At 45.5% G+C, this 14,301-nt stretch overlaps 1 protein-coding gene across 8 annotated transcripts in view; it reads right to left on the bottom strand.

Annotated features, from left to right (window-relative positions):
- KCNC2 (potassium voltage-gated channel subfamily C member 2) overlaps positions 1-14,301 on the bottom strand; it is a 1,087,529-nt gene that overhangs the window by 295,360 nt on the left and 777,868 nt on the right. The window lies entirely within an intron of this gene.

Genomic DNA, 14,301 nt, shown 5'->3' on the forward strand with positions numbered 1-14,301 from the left:
AAGGGAGAGTGCAGTACATGGGAATAGAATAACAACAATAAGTAAGTAACGGCTATCAAGTGGCAGTGCAAAAGTGCAGAAATCGGGTGTAAGTGCTGGTAGTGGGACTGTTGGGATACAGAAACAGTCTCCAAGTGCGCGGGTTGCCAGGCAGGCAGTGCAGGTGTGTGAGACTGGCGGGGGAGGGACCTCAGCCCGAGAGCAGAGGGTGGCCAGGTTACTGGTGCAAATTCAGTTTCAGCCAGGAGGTCGGCAGAGGAGAGAAGGAGAAAAAGCAGAAGCAGTCGCAATATCACATTTTGGCACTATTTCTGATGAAACTCCTTATTCAATGTGCTTTCTTTACAGTGCATAATTGCTGTAATCCAAATATACTATAACACTATTCATTGTGCCGTACCCTCTGAGTTCAGCCCAGATGGCGGATTGCACTGTGGCGCACTGTGATCAAAATGTGTGTCTGCACGGAAATAGCTCATTGAAAGTAATGACAGCTCCTCTAACTAGGAGCTGAAACCTGCAAAAACTGAATTCATCCTACTGGGAAAGGCCCTCATGGAAGCTCCAGTCAATAAATTGCTGATACCCTTCACAAAATCTCCAGGACTCCCCATCCCCTGACATCTCTTTCAAGGATTATATCACCAAGTACATGTAGACAGCCTGGTTCTAGCTTGGAATACTGCATAGAATTGGGCCACCAAGGAACTGCTCTAGCTAGCCCTCCAGTCCTGCATCATTTTGAAATCAGCCTGCATCGCCTAAAAGGCAATGACAACCAAGGTATCTGCATACCTGGCAGACAAGCCCATCATCTTGCATCAACATAAGCAAGAATGTTGCCACAGTAAGAACCAAGAAATACAGGAAAATTAATTCTAGAAAACATGACTTCTGCTGATATGCTCCAGGATCCTGGAAAAAACGGCCACCTGCAGACAAGGTGTCCCTCCCTTGACACCTCCTTCAGGAAGGACCTTAACAACCTGCTTTTCCAAGAACACATTGTTGGACATTGACTGCAGGATAGCTCAGGGGCCTCTTTTAATCCAGTGTTATAGGTGCATAGACCGAGTCAGGAGTCATTATCATGGGATAATGACCCACTCCCAATGTATGGCCCCAGGCAAAGATGAAGATCAAATGTTGGGAAGGAGTATTAGCACAAAAAACCCTCCTGAAATCTATAAGTCTATTTGCACATGGTGCTAGTCACAAAGAAGGTTTTGTGGAGGTGAAGTAAAACATGTTAGTTAAGTAAACACTAAGTTGTCTTTATAAGATAATCATTTTAATTGCAATCTTTGTTGAACTAGAACGGTTTTAGCATGAGTTTGCCTGAGGTACACTATTAAACTGAATGTTTTTCTTTACAAACATGACATAATTGTTCCATGTTTTAGCTTTCCCTGTGTTGTGTTATATTAGGTGGCATGTCTTGTTTAACGATATTGTGTTACGAAATTGCATTTATGTTTCTTGAATGCAGAGAAATGCTTTCTGTTTTGTTTCCCTGGCTCCTTCTCAAGTCCCAATTCGGGGAATGCAGTCAATGCCAGTAATTATTGACTGCATTCGTAACATTCTGATTGGCTGGGAGCTCAATAATGAGTTCCATGTGCTAATACATGTTGCTTCCCCTTTCTGTAAACTCTTTAACTGCACCCCATTTTATTGAGCTCCATTGCTGGCCAGATAAGTTGGTGCTATAGAAATCTCGAATCTACCAGAGGAATCACTTTTGAAATTCAGGAAGGGGGAGGACTCGATGACCGGTGGCACACTCATCTGCCTATTGGCTTATAGCCCTTGCAGTCACTTGGCAAAGTAATTATTGCCCCGCCCGAATCTTATCATTCAGATGATAGACAACAGCGTATATTACATTCTGGTACGAAGGTCAAACATTCTTCATGATACTTGGCATGAAATCTAAGTATTTATTTCAAAATCATTTTATCTGATAAAATGTGATTCATCGCAATTATTATGTAACATTGTTTTGAAACGTGCTCCATTATTGATATAATTCTAAAATATTAATAGTAATAAAAGCAGTAATACAATCATGTTTTATATAGTGCCACATACCGTATTCTTCCCGATTCTGGGCACTGGTACTTAATGGGTGAATCGTATGAACGGCTTTTTACATGGCCAGAGTACATTTGGTCTCATGCCTATAAATGATCCAATGCAATGCAGGTCTTTTAAAGTAGAGTGCATCTGCCTGTGAAGAACGCACTGACAGGCCTTGAAATGAGAGCAGCATTTCACTTTGCATCACGCGCTCCGACCCGTGGCGACATCGCCCATGGCCTTGTGTCAGTTGCCTCTGCCACATGATTCTATCCATGAGCTCTCAGGGGCTTCTGAAAATGGCTTTGAGGAAAATGCCGAAGTATGAAACCTAATGGACAACCGTATTGATGAGCGCGCGCTGCATAGGCCACGGGCGAGTGTGATGAACGGCCAGACTGAGCTGCTTCAAGATGAAGGGGGGAGACTTGTTTATCTTTAAGATGCTGTATTATACCATTCTTCAATCATTCCAACAAATGTAAATACTGCACATGCATTCCAAAGTGCTTTGAAACCTCATTGATATGTGTACTTTGCAATGATCCGGTAAAGAGGAGGGGCGACGAAAATGACAACGCTGCCATTGGTGAGGCACAGTGAATAACCACGCACATGATCTTTCCATCTTGTTAATGTCACAGATGGCCTCAGGAACACACCATCTCCCAGAGCCAATACTGGCAATGGCCTAATGCCTGTCCCTCTTTTTCCAACCTAGGAAGGGGAGGTCCCACTCTAACCCAAGCGTCTCTCCATCCCTGACTGGAACTAGAGATCCGTAACCCCCACTGTCTAAAGAGACTGTCTCCAGCGATGGCCTAAAGGCTAATGCCTTTTCCACCTAAGCTTCCTCAGCCAACAATCTTTGGGTTCCTATCCAATTATTTCCCCCAGGAATGACTTACAGTTTGTGCCTTTCAGCTATTAACACGTGCTGCTCCTTCTGCATCATGATCTCCCTCTTCATCAATCTTTTCACGACTCACCCTCTACTCCTTCTACAACTCCACGCAATGACTATCCTCTCTCCTCTCTCTCTGTCACACTCTCTCTACTGTCCCTCTGAAGTCCTCTTTCTTCTCTCTCTGCTTACTACTTCCCTCCAGCCTTCAATCTTACTTATTACCATGACATCTCCTTTTCCCCACTACTATCCCTCTTTTCCCCGACTACTACTCTCCACTCTCCATAACACTGCTACTATCCTTACTCCATGCCACTACTACTCTCTACTCTCCATAACACTGCTACTATCCGCCACTACTACTCTCTACTCTCCATAACACTGCTACTATCCTTACTCCATGGCACTACTACTCTCTACTCTCCATAACACTGCTACTATCCTTACTCCATGCCACTACTACTCTCCACTCTCCATAACACTGCTACTATCCTTACTCCATGCCACTACTACTCTCTACTCTCCATAACACTGCTACTATCCTTACTCCATGCCACTACTACTCTCCACTCTCCATAACACTGCTACTATCCTTACTCCATGCCACTACTACTCTCCACTCTCCATAACACTGCTACTATCCTTACTCCATGGCACTACTACTCTCTACTCTCCATAACACTGCAACTATCCTTACTCCATGCCACTACTACTCTCCACTCTCCATAACACTGCTACTATTCTTACTTCATGCCACTACTACTCTCTACTCTCCATAACACTGCTACTATCCTTACTCCATGCCACTACTACTCTCTACTCTCCATAACACTGCTACTATCCTTACTCCATGACACTACTACTCTCTACTCTCCACACAACTACTATTCTCCCTCTCCCCACCACTACTGCTATTTCCCACCTTTCACTTACATTCACTCTCCTTTCACTTCCCCACTCACCTTCACGTGTCTCCCCTACTCTCTACTACCAATCCACTCACACAATCACATGTTCACTTCCTATGACACTTTATCGCACCCATCAATACTTCGCCTTGCACACCGCCTCTATAATCGTCCCCTCCATGCTCCTCTGCACCACCCTTACTCCGCCTCAGCTTTTGGTCTGCCTCCACCTCCTCTGACCTCACCCGAACAACCTTTCCCTCCCCACTAGTTCCACGGGCCAAGCTTTCCCAGTTCTTCACAAGGAGGCGGTAAAAATATCAAACAACACAAAAGCGGGTTTTTTAAGCCCCTTGTCCATGTACACGCCCGTCTGGGTTTCCCCATTAAGGACCATGGTGGTGAGTCATGGAGCTTTAATTCCCAGTTCATTTGAGGCCCTCATAAGCCCGTCAGTCTGCTCGTTTGATTGGGGCACCATTCCAAGGCTCTCCACTGGGTAAGCACATTATTCCTGGAGTGCTGTATGCAATAGGGTGGGTGGCAACTCTACCCTGGTAGGCCTCCAACTACAGGCTGACAGGGGTCCCCATCCACTCCCCCTGGCACATTAATAACAAAAAAAACATGCTTACATGTGTCGTAGCAGGCCAGTATTCTGTGTGGGATACTGGTGTCTGAAAATACCAAGTGCTGATTCACAAAATGGCCCTGATGCAAACATTGTCGCACCCAGTTTCCATATACTTGTGTTAAAAGAATCGTAGGACAGACTATTCAACATGGCTGCCCCCTGAGTATGTCGCTGCAACCTGACATGTGGAGAACCCAAAGGATCAGTTCCCTTGCCCCTTCCTTTCAACATGTGCATGTACCCACTCCTGCAACGTATTAGCAACGTTGGCCTTACATGCTTCCTCTCCAAGTCATCTTCAAACTCACAAATGACTCTACCCTGAACTACACATAATCTCAACACATGCCTCTCTAACATGGACACGTAGGCATAAAGTTACCTAACCCAAACCAATCTTATAATCTGAAGCACCACACCACCACGCCCAATCCTCACAGCCCCTCTTCTACTCTCCAACCCCACTCCATGGAAACTATATGGGTTTGCCTATGGCCAACCACACATCAGGCAGGAGTGCTCCCAATCCAGCTCTTAACCGTCTAGAGGAACGGCAGGATGGGGTGGGTGCAGGCGATGGAAAGGAGAGCACAGAAAGAGTTTCTACCCGCAGGACCGGTGAAGCTCTTCCTTTAGCTTGGATGGAAGTGGGGAATGTAGTGGGAGAAGACCTCCGCCTCATCCTCTGCCCCGCTAATGAGAGGTCTAAGAAAAGTCAACTGAAGTTTGCCAATATTATATTGGGTTTGGCTCCCCTGTGTTGCAATGCTACAATCAGTATATCCCAAAGCAAATGCTCTGAATAAAAAGAAGGTGGGAAGCGAATTATCAAGCCATGACAGTGATACCCGTGCCTTGTACATGTATCCATCCTCTCTGCACTCACGACATGCAGGCATTGGTGGCCCTGTCACAACAGGACATGGTATTGGTTGGTTTAATCTTGCCATTCAGATTTACAAAGTGGGAGTTAATGAAGGCATGCCTGTTTCTGCTAATCATCCTGTTTTTCTATCAGGCCTATCTTATTAACTTAAAGGAAGTCTTTTTATTTCATACCTACAGTGGAAACAAACATGTTAACAAAAAAAACATGTTGCCACTTACCAGTTGACAATTAAGAAAAATATAACATGAAAATTGTTAGAGAGCCACTGGTGTTGAATTAAACCAATTGCACATTACTACTAGTGACTGTAAAATGAATGATCTCATATTTTAGAAAATATCTAATTTTCATCAATGACTTCAAAATGCAATGAAGGAAAAACAACATTAAAATGTGTTTTCTTTTGGTTCACCCTTTTGAAGGCCATATCTATTTCAATGTCTTGAACGGAACAAGGAATTCACACAGCGGAAACTAATTGATAATCATGAGTGGTTTATTTGGCAAGTAAGATTCCCTGTTTAAATAACGTCATGTGGTAAGCTTGCTTTCTTAGATTCCAGCAACTAAGTGATATAGCTGCATCAACTCACTGAAGAAGAGGTCTACACCCCAAATATATTTTAATAGTTGATTCTTTCAATTTGGCTACTGTGTAGAACATTTGATGGAATTACATTGGCTCCAGTTTCCGACACGTGGGTTTAAGAACGGCCCTTGAATTCCTATGAGTGTAGTTCCAGAGGTGATTTGATTGTATGGGTTGAATTTCCATTTTTTATTAGCTGGACCTAGTTACAGTTTAATGTCTCGAATTCCAAATGCCACAACTGTGTTGAGTAGAAGCTGGCATGGAGCCAATTGAAATATCCCGCATTTTTTGTAATTAGCCTCTGCTATCTCATGTTCTTCACCTGAAGGAAGGATGTTCAGTATAACTTCCAGTTGACTGTTGGCAAATGTGTTATACTGATCTAGTTGTTCACATATGGGTTTATGTGCACCCCATGTTCTGCTATGAAGAACATTTCATCCATCATTGTTCGACCTCCTTGTGAACTATGCAATGCTGTCCCCACACCACATTTCCATATAATTGGAGACAGCGCTCTAGAAGCTACACTCTTGCTCTCCTTACTGGGCCTGTTTGCTTCCTCCTCCCTTCGCCCTCTTTTCCTCAGTCTCTGATATATAAGGGGTAAATACTCAGCTGCCTGGCAGCTGTTACTAAGTGTTGGTTGACTTTGCAAACACACAAAACAAGGGGGGTTCTGGGAGTGCCTCTACCAGCACGAACACGGCCCATTGATCTGTTCTTGGGTGGATGGTGCCGGGAGAGTCTCAACCAGGTCTTTAGCTCACTGTCCCTTTCACAGAGGAGACATTTCCATTCCATCTGCATATCACTCTTTGTTCTGCCCAAAGGCAGTCCAGCACCGAAATGCTAGGCAATTCTCCTCTGAACAAGAGTACCAACAGCATCCCCAGACACATGTTTCGGCCTAGTTGGGCCTCATCAGTGAGGTGGAGCTGTGCCCCTCTAAGAACAGTGAGCAAGGGGTCCATGTCTGGATTACCCTGGTAACTTTGGGTGAAGCCCAAAGTTACTTAATACGCTAAACAAGGGGGGTTCAGGGAGTGCCTCTACCAGCATGAACATGGCCCATTGACCTGTTCTTTGGTGGATGGTGCCCGGGAGAGTCTCAACCAGGTCTTTAGCTCACTGTCCCTCTAACAGAGGAGAAATTTCCATCTGTATATCTGTCTTTGTCCTGCCCAAGGGCAGTCCAGCACCCTATTGATGAGGTTCAACCAGACAGAAAAACATGTGTCGGGGTTGCTGTTGGTACTGTTGTTCAGAGGAGAATTGCTTAGCATTTCATTGCTGGACTGCCCTAGGGCAGGACAAAGACTGATATGTTTTAGATATTTCTCCTCTGTGAAAGATAGTGAGCTAAAGACTCTGGGTAAGTCTCTCGTAACCGGGACTAATGTCTGGTGTACGGCAGAGGGCCTCCCACGACCCCCCTTGATTTTTGCATATTTAAATAACTTTGGGTCTAAGTTACTAGGGGAATCCAGACGTAGCGCCCTTGCTCACTATTCTTAGAGAGGCACAGCTCCACCCTACTGATGAGGTCCAACCAGACCGAAACACGTGTCTGGGGTTGCTGTTGGTCCTCTTGTTCCGAGGAGAATTGCTTAGCATAAGGGCAGGGTTCTCAGTATGGCACTCCCTCTCCTCATGTGGACACCATGCTGACAGACCCGCAGCAAGCAAGGCTCTCAGTGTGGTGCTCCCTCTTATCACACCGAGCGCTGTGTTAAGATCCCAGCCTGTCACCTGGGCTGCACCTTATAGAGGACAAGGCACAGACAATGTGAATCCCCTGTTCCTCCTTACCTTAATGTAGGGGGGAGAGCAATCCGCCCTCTTACCTAATCTTCTGCTATGCCAGACCTGGTATATGCGGCCCAGCTTCTCCAATACTGACACTCACTCAACTTGCCAGGCTGCACTTAGCAGACACGGCCAGCTTCCATTTTAGCCCTGCTCTCCCTTCTCATCAAGCTGTATGTGGTTGCTAGGAACTAGCCAGTTCACAGCAAACACTCCAAGCTCACTGCTTTTTTAAATTATTTCAACCCCTTCACCCTATAGATTGATAATAGCTTTACAGACCATACCCTCTGGCCATACCAGAGTCATGGGCCCGTAAACCTTGTTGAGCATCCTTGCTGCGCTCAGGCCTTCAACTTGGTCTTCAGGGCCCATTACTCCTGTTACGGCCCTTCAGGCTAAGTCTATAAATCTGAATACATTTGTAATAATTGAAGATATGATAAACAAGCTTCATAATCTGAGCCATGACTTACTCCCCACTGCTGCCGCAGATGACATGCATGCAGTTGAATTTCTTAGGCGTGCCTTTTCAGGGGGGGGGGGGGGATATTGCCAAATGGACCGCACAGTTTTCAAATCGAGACATTGCAAAGTGTCTGTGGTTTCTAAATATGGTGGCTTGTTTTTGTCGCTTTAGCAAATTACACTTCTAGAATCATGTATCCTGTGTATCAAATGTTGCTCATCTTGTCTACACAGAGCGAAATGCATGTATGCCATGCTGCCCTCTGACTGAGACACCGTTGGAAGTCAGGGTACTTAATTCCAATAGCCTGGGTAACATGTGTAATATGGGAACATATTCAAATTGGAGTAATGAACATGAAAGTCATGTGAAATGTCTAAGCTTCTCAGGCCCCATTTTCAAAAATCTAAGTGATATATGTAGTGCACTGCTTTCGACAACATTGAAATCAACATTGCCAGAATGCCATCGGGCTAAGGCAGAAACGCATCACTGGAGTGTACAGAAGAAAACCAAAGTCTAATTCCCAAAGCCAAAACCAATTTAATCTGAGCTGGAAGGATGGATCAGAGGCAGTGCACTTTTCCTGGAAAGAAGGTATGGCACCGGTTCGATACCTGCAACCCTAATAATTCAGGAAAAGACAAATTATTTGTTTTCTGCCAAACCACCAAAACTGTTTCTAAGTTTACAAAGTTATGCAGCTTGACTTACCCTAGCATCTTCCTGAGGTTAACATATGGAGTATCATTGTATATAATAATAAAAACATCCAGAAACAAAGCACTAGGTAGTTCTGGGGATCCAGGTATATATTAATGTGACATTATAATCAAATACTTTTGGTCCCAAATCTCTGCACGTGCAAGGCTCAGCATTCTGAATTTCTGTAGTGTGCTATTTAATTGCGTGCTCCTTAGACTATGGGCCTCAATACAAGTTATTACGAGTTTGGCAGTATTGCAGTGGTAAATTGGCTGAAATACTACCAAACAGAATTAGTGTTACTACCACTTGGTCCCGCAAATTTACCATAGGTCAGATCAAGCATTGAAAACACCTTTGCCGGGCCCATTGTTGATATCAACTCTTGAATGTTTGGCAAAGCATGTCTTTCGAGGATGACACATTTATTGATTTCTCTCATGTTGATGAGAATTCTTACTTTCCCAGATGCTTTCCTCACCACTACCAGTGGTGATACCCGTTCCAAGCCATCTAGCTCTCTATTATTCCTAGATCTTCTAACTTCTTAAGTTCTGCGTAAATCTCATCCCTCATGGAGAGCAAAATGTTGTTGTTACGCTCACCTGGCTCCCACAGGGGCATCGGTCGGATCCGGACGGCTGCGGTCTCCACCAACGTGATGCGTAGTGCAGAGATGACTGACTGGACTGGCCCTCCTAATCTTGTCTGCGTGACCCGTAGAAGTATTCTCCTGCAAGTGGAGAGATGGATTTAGCCACCAGTGGATTCAAGTGATGGCACCCCCCACAATCCTCCCAACTAATCGCCTCCGAAATGCCCTCTCAGCAATCTCACCTTATATTCTTGAAAGATGAGCTCTCCATCCTGCATGGATTGCAGGGGCGCGTTGATGCCAGTTACTTCACTGGTTTGAAGGCGTGGGAGAGTTCCGGAGAGTATTGACTCTGAGGTTCCTGGCAAGGTCCAGTAAGTATCAAGTTCATAGAGGTCAATATGTCCGATGTTTCACTCTTGTCCCCCCTTCCTTCCTTGTCTTGCAGCTGAGATCGTGAGAAGATGCCCTCGTGGCAGCTGGTGGCGCTCAGGTAAGAGTCTGTATTACCCAACGCTGTCCGGTAAATGTTGCACGTGTTTAACGTGTTGTTTTCTCTCTCTTTACAGGTGCAGCACATGAAGATGTGGAGAGTTATGGAATAATGCCTCCGGTGGTAAATCAGGTAAGTCTATGGTGATAAGAGTTATATTTGTTGGTTTTCTCGGCTCACCTTGTTGTTTTATTTTGTCCCCCAGGTGCCGGAGTTCGGCGAAGAAATGATGGAGGCAGCGCTGAATTGAAAGATGCTGTGAGGACTGGTGAGTATGGCGCAGCGCTGCAGCTGAAGATGCAACGCGTACAGAAATTATGTTCTTTCTAGGTCCGGAGGCAAGATGGATCCAGAATCAGGTGAGGAATTTGAAAATAGTTTGTTTTCTAACCTTGTCCTTTTCTTTCCTCTTTGTTTTAGGAGCTCCAGATCCAGAAGACTGGATGCAGACTGCAGGCACAGTGAGCGTTACGCTGCTGGATGCAGAATAACGTGAAGCGTGTGCTGTTGTTCGGGCGTGGCTTAAATAGCCTCCAAAGTAGTTCCAGGTAAGAAGTTCCCTAGAACCACGCCCGAGTAAAAAATAGTCCCTGTAATAAAATAGTCCCATCCAGGCCTCACGTTGGCTTGGACTCACTAGCAGCATGGTCTGCATCAGGTAAGTAAAGTCTAGGAGCCTGGCGCCTAGCCGGGGCTGTTGGGGTTTTAATAAGTATCTGGATGCCTGCTCCCGGAGCTGATGGGCTTGGTCCTGATGCCCGGGGGTAGGCATCATGACAGTTGTGCAGTTTTTGAGCAACTGCTCTGGAACCTTGTTTCATCTTGGTTGGGTGCATAAACCATCTCAAGCAACCTATGTCCTCCTGGAATACTTGTTCATGCATCCTTTCCATCTCTTGTGAGTCATTTTCTGTTGCAAGTACAGCATCTTTCTCATTAGGGTTGAAGTTAACCACCAACTTCTTTTGGTGAGCCGAACTGAAAAGTGGCATTGATCCCTTTTTTGAGACATATACCTTCCCAGCAGCCTCTCTCCCTTTAAACTGGAGTGTGGCCTGAAACTGTTCGACTAGTTCTATCTGTACTCCACCATATGCATTGGGATTTATGTCGACTTCATGCAAATACCTGTGCCTGAAATTTTCCATCCATGCAGTTTCTGATAGCAACATGCATTTTGCCCAAGAATCAATCATGATCAGAATCAGTGCTTTTATATGAAAACTGTTGCCTTGGGACTTTCCAGATACTCCTTATCATCTCTTACTGCGGATATTCACTCATCTCCATCATCATCATCCTCATCGTATATTCCATTTATCCAGTGTGTTGAAGTGTTCTAGCATCTGCAGCCTCGAGCTAGGGGACGTTTCCGATTGCATATCCTGCAGATGATCCTGCAGGTGGGATTATTGGCCCAGCGTGACACAATCTCGCATCTGTAGCACTGTTTCTACTGAGTTTGAACCGTCATAGGAAACATGCCTCTTCCCCTGGAATTGTCAAATCTAGGAGTGTTTTTTTTTAATGCATTTAGCTTCTGGAGTCGATTTCTTCTGTGCTGCACCATTCCCTACAGCTGATACTGTCTCCAGTGTCCCACCTGATGCATCCTCTTGAGTTGCTTTCATTTGCGTCTCTTTTATTCTGCACTCTAGCATTTTGACGCACTTCTCCACGTTCGCAACCTATTTAGCTAACTGCAGCACAGGTTTGAGTGGTGGGTCATTCTCTGCCCACATTCTTTCCTTGGCCTTGCTATTCCTGCACTCTAGCATGAACTGATCTCTCAGTCTCTCATGCTCTCGTCGAGTTCCTGGTTAACGTTGCACGATCTGGCTAACTTCCTTAGCACCCGTATGTATTCTTCTACATTCTCCCCTTCCTCCTGCACTCTTTTCCCAAATGTATAGCACTGCAAAATGGTGCTGATTTTATTCTCATAATGTTTGTTCATCTTTTTGACAAACATCTCATATTCATTCAAATGCAGGCACTGCTCCTCAGATATCTCGGGGAGCTCTTCAAATTTCACTTGACGCGCATGGCCACCTGCTCCCCTGTGATAGTTTGTGATGGGGTTCCCTTTTGTGATAAGCTATTTAACTTGTGATCTCTGTCAATATGTATCTTCAAATGTATCAACGTCTAACCTCCTTGAATGCACACACTCTATGGCCCTCATTACAAGTCAGGCGTTAAGGGTTTAACGGCGCCGTCAGCGCCGTTAATGCTTAACGCCTGATTCACACTTTAACGCCTGCTTTTTGCAGGCGTTAAAGTCCAAGGCGCTAAGCGACCTTGGTGCTAATTACGGCACCGTAATTTACGGTGCCGTAATTAGCGCCTTCCCCATCCCCATTATGCCCTATGGGGCAAAAATGGGAATGGGGAAGGGCAAATGGTGAATGGGGAATTACCGCCCCACTCACCTTGGAATGGGGCGGTAATTCCGCCATCCACCATGCCGGACTCCGGCATGGACCATGGTGCTAATAGCACCATGGTCCAGCGCCGGAGTCGTAATGAGGCCCTATATGTGTTTCGTTTCTTCAACTAAACAAAATGTGTTCTTGTGGCAGCCAGCACTGCACGTACACTCGTGTCATGCCTATAGGGGTTATTTGTACCATTGCTGAACAATGGCACGTCTTCTGTGTATCTTCTTTTCTTTTTTAAGGTCACGCGTCACGCGCAGCAGTGTGTTCTGTTTGTGCCATTGCTCAATGAACATAGCGCTCCTCTCGCACTGCCGGTGTGCGCGTACCATCACACCCGTTGTGAAGAGAAAAGGACCACCCCAAATTTCACCAGACTTGTAGGGGCATGCACCTCTTCTGGCACCTGCTCTCGTCCACGGTTGCACCTACTCCGATGCTCGCTCGTGTCCACGCCATCGGATGCTGGTTCTCAGCAGAGCTCCTCTTTGTGTTGTTTTTCGTCATCACCAAATCTGTAGTGTAATGATGACCAGAAAAGGCGGCAAGTAACTGGGTATTCATTATATATTAGGTCCATTGCTGTCTGAGAAGCTCCCCTGTCCCCTTCTTCTCTCTCGCCTCTTCAACCACCACTCTCTGCTTCCTCTCACGTTCTGTGCTTCCTGGACTGCAGTCATGATACCACATTACCACACCACCATATTCGCAGTGAGACCGTACATACTCTAAGCGATCTGGGCTTCCCATGTGCCTGATGCTCTGTCTTCCTTCCTCCCACACCTCTAACACATTTTGAATAGTGCATTGAAGATGCTACCTAGCACCCTGCGAAGTAGAAAAGCAATGAGAAAAAGGACTTTTGTTTAAGAAGACGATGGGCCTCATTACACGGATGGCGGTAGGGATTTACCGGTACCGGTAAAATACCGGTACCGGTAAATCCCTACCGCCTTACTACGAGGTCCCTTAGCGGGTTGGTGCTTTAACGCCTGCTTTTTGCAGGCGTTAAAAACCAACCCGCTAAGGGACCTCGGAGCTAATTACGGCACCGCAAAATTGCGGTGCCGTAATTAGCGCCTTCCCCAGTCCCATAGAGCCCTATGGGGCAGAAATGGGAATGGGGAAGGGCAATGGCGGAAGGGGGATTTACCGCCCCTCCAACCTTGGAATGGGGCGGTAAATCCCCTTTCCGCCAAGGCGGTGCCGGTATTTTACCAGCATGAGCCATGGCTCACCGCCTACCGTGTAATGAGGCCCGATATCTCATTACTTTTTTCTACACACTATTGGGCATTTTTACCTTTTACATGTCATTAACAAGGAAAAACAATGAGTTTCAATCAAATTACCATTTTACTACGTGCCCCATCCATCGCTATGCAGGTTTTGTATACTTCCCAGGTAGGTTTGCATTACAGAAATCCTTGTATTTGCATAAATAGTGCTTCATGGTGCAGTCCTCCCATTTCAAAGCATCGTGATTAACGGTGTTATCATTACACACGTAATGGTCCTTAATGTATGAACCTCGGGTAGATGACAACCTGAGTTGGCCCTAATAGGATTCCAATATGTGACCTGCAGGCTGAACACAAGTGTCTGTGGCCAAATGTGTTGAGATTATCTAAAGTTTTAAACAGTTGACTAAAACGTTTTTTGGAACCATTCCTTCTCCCATTCAACGTAACATGTTTGCATCAGTGAACCACAGTCATTTCCTCCTCCCTTTCCTTCAGTTCTGGACTGCAACCAGCAAAGTCTTACAAATCATATGTTCTTT

The sequence above is a fragment of the Ambystoma mexicanum genome, chromosome 12 (assembly GCF_040938575.1).
Source record: "Ambystoma mexicanum isolate Mex_15411 chromosome 12, UKY_AmexF1_1, whole genome shotgun sequence".
Classification (NCBI taxonomy): domain Eukaryota; kingdom Metazoa; phylum Chordata; class Amphibia; order Caudata; family Ambystomatidae; genus Ambystoma; species Ambystoma mexicanum.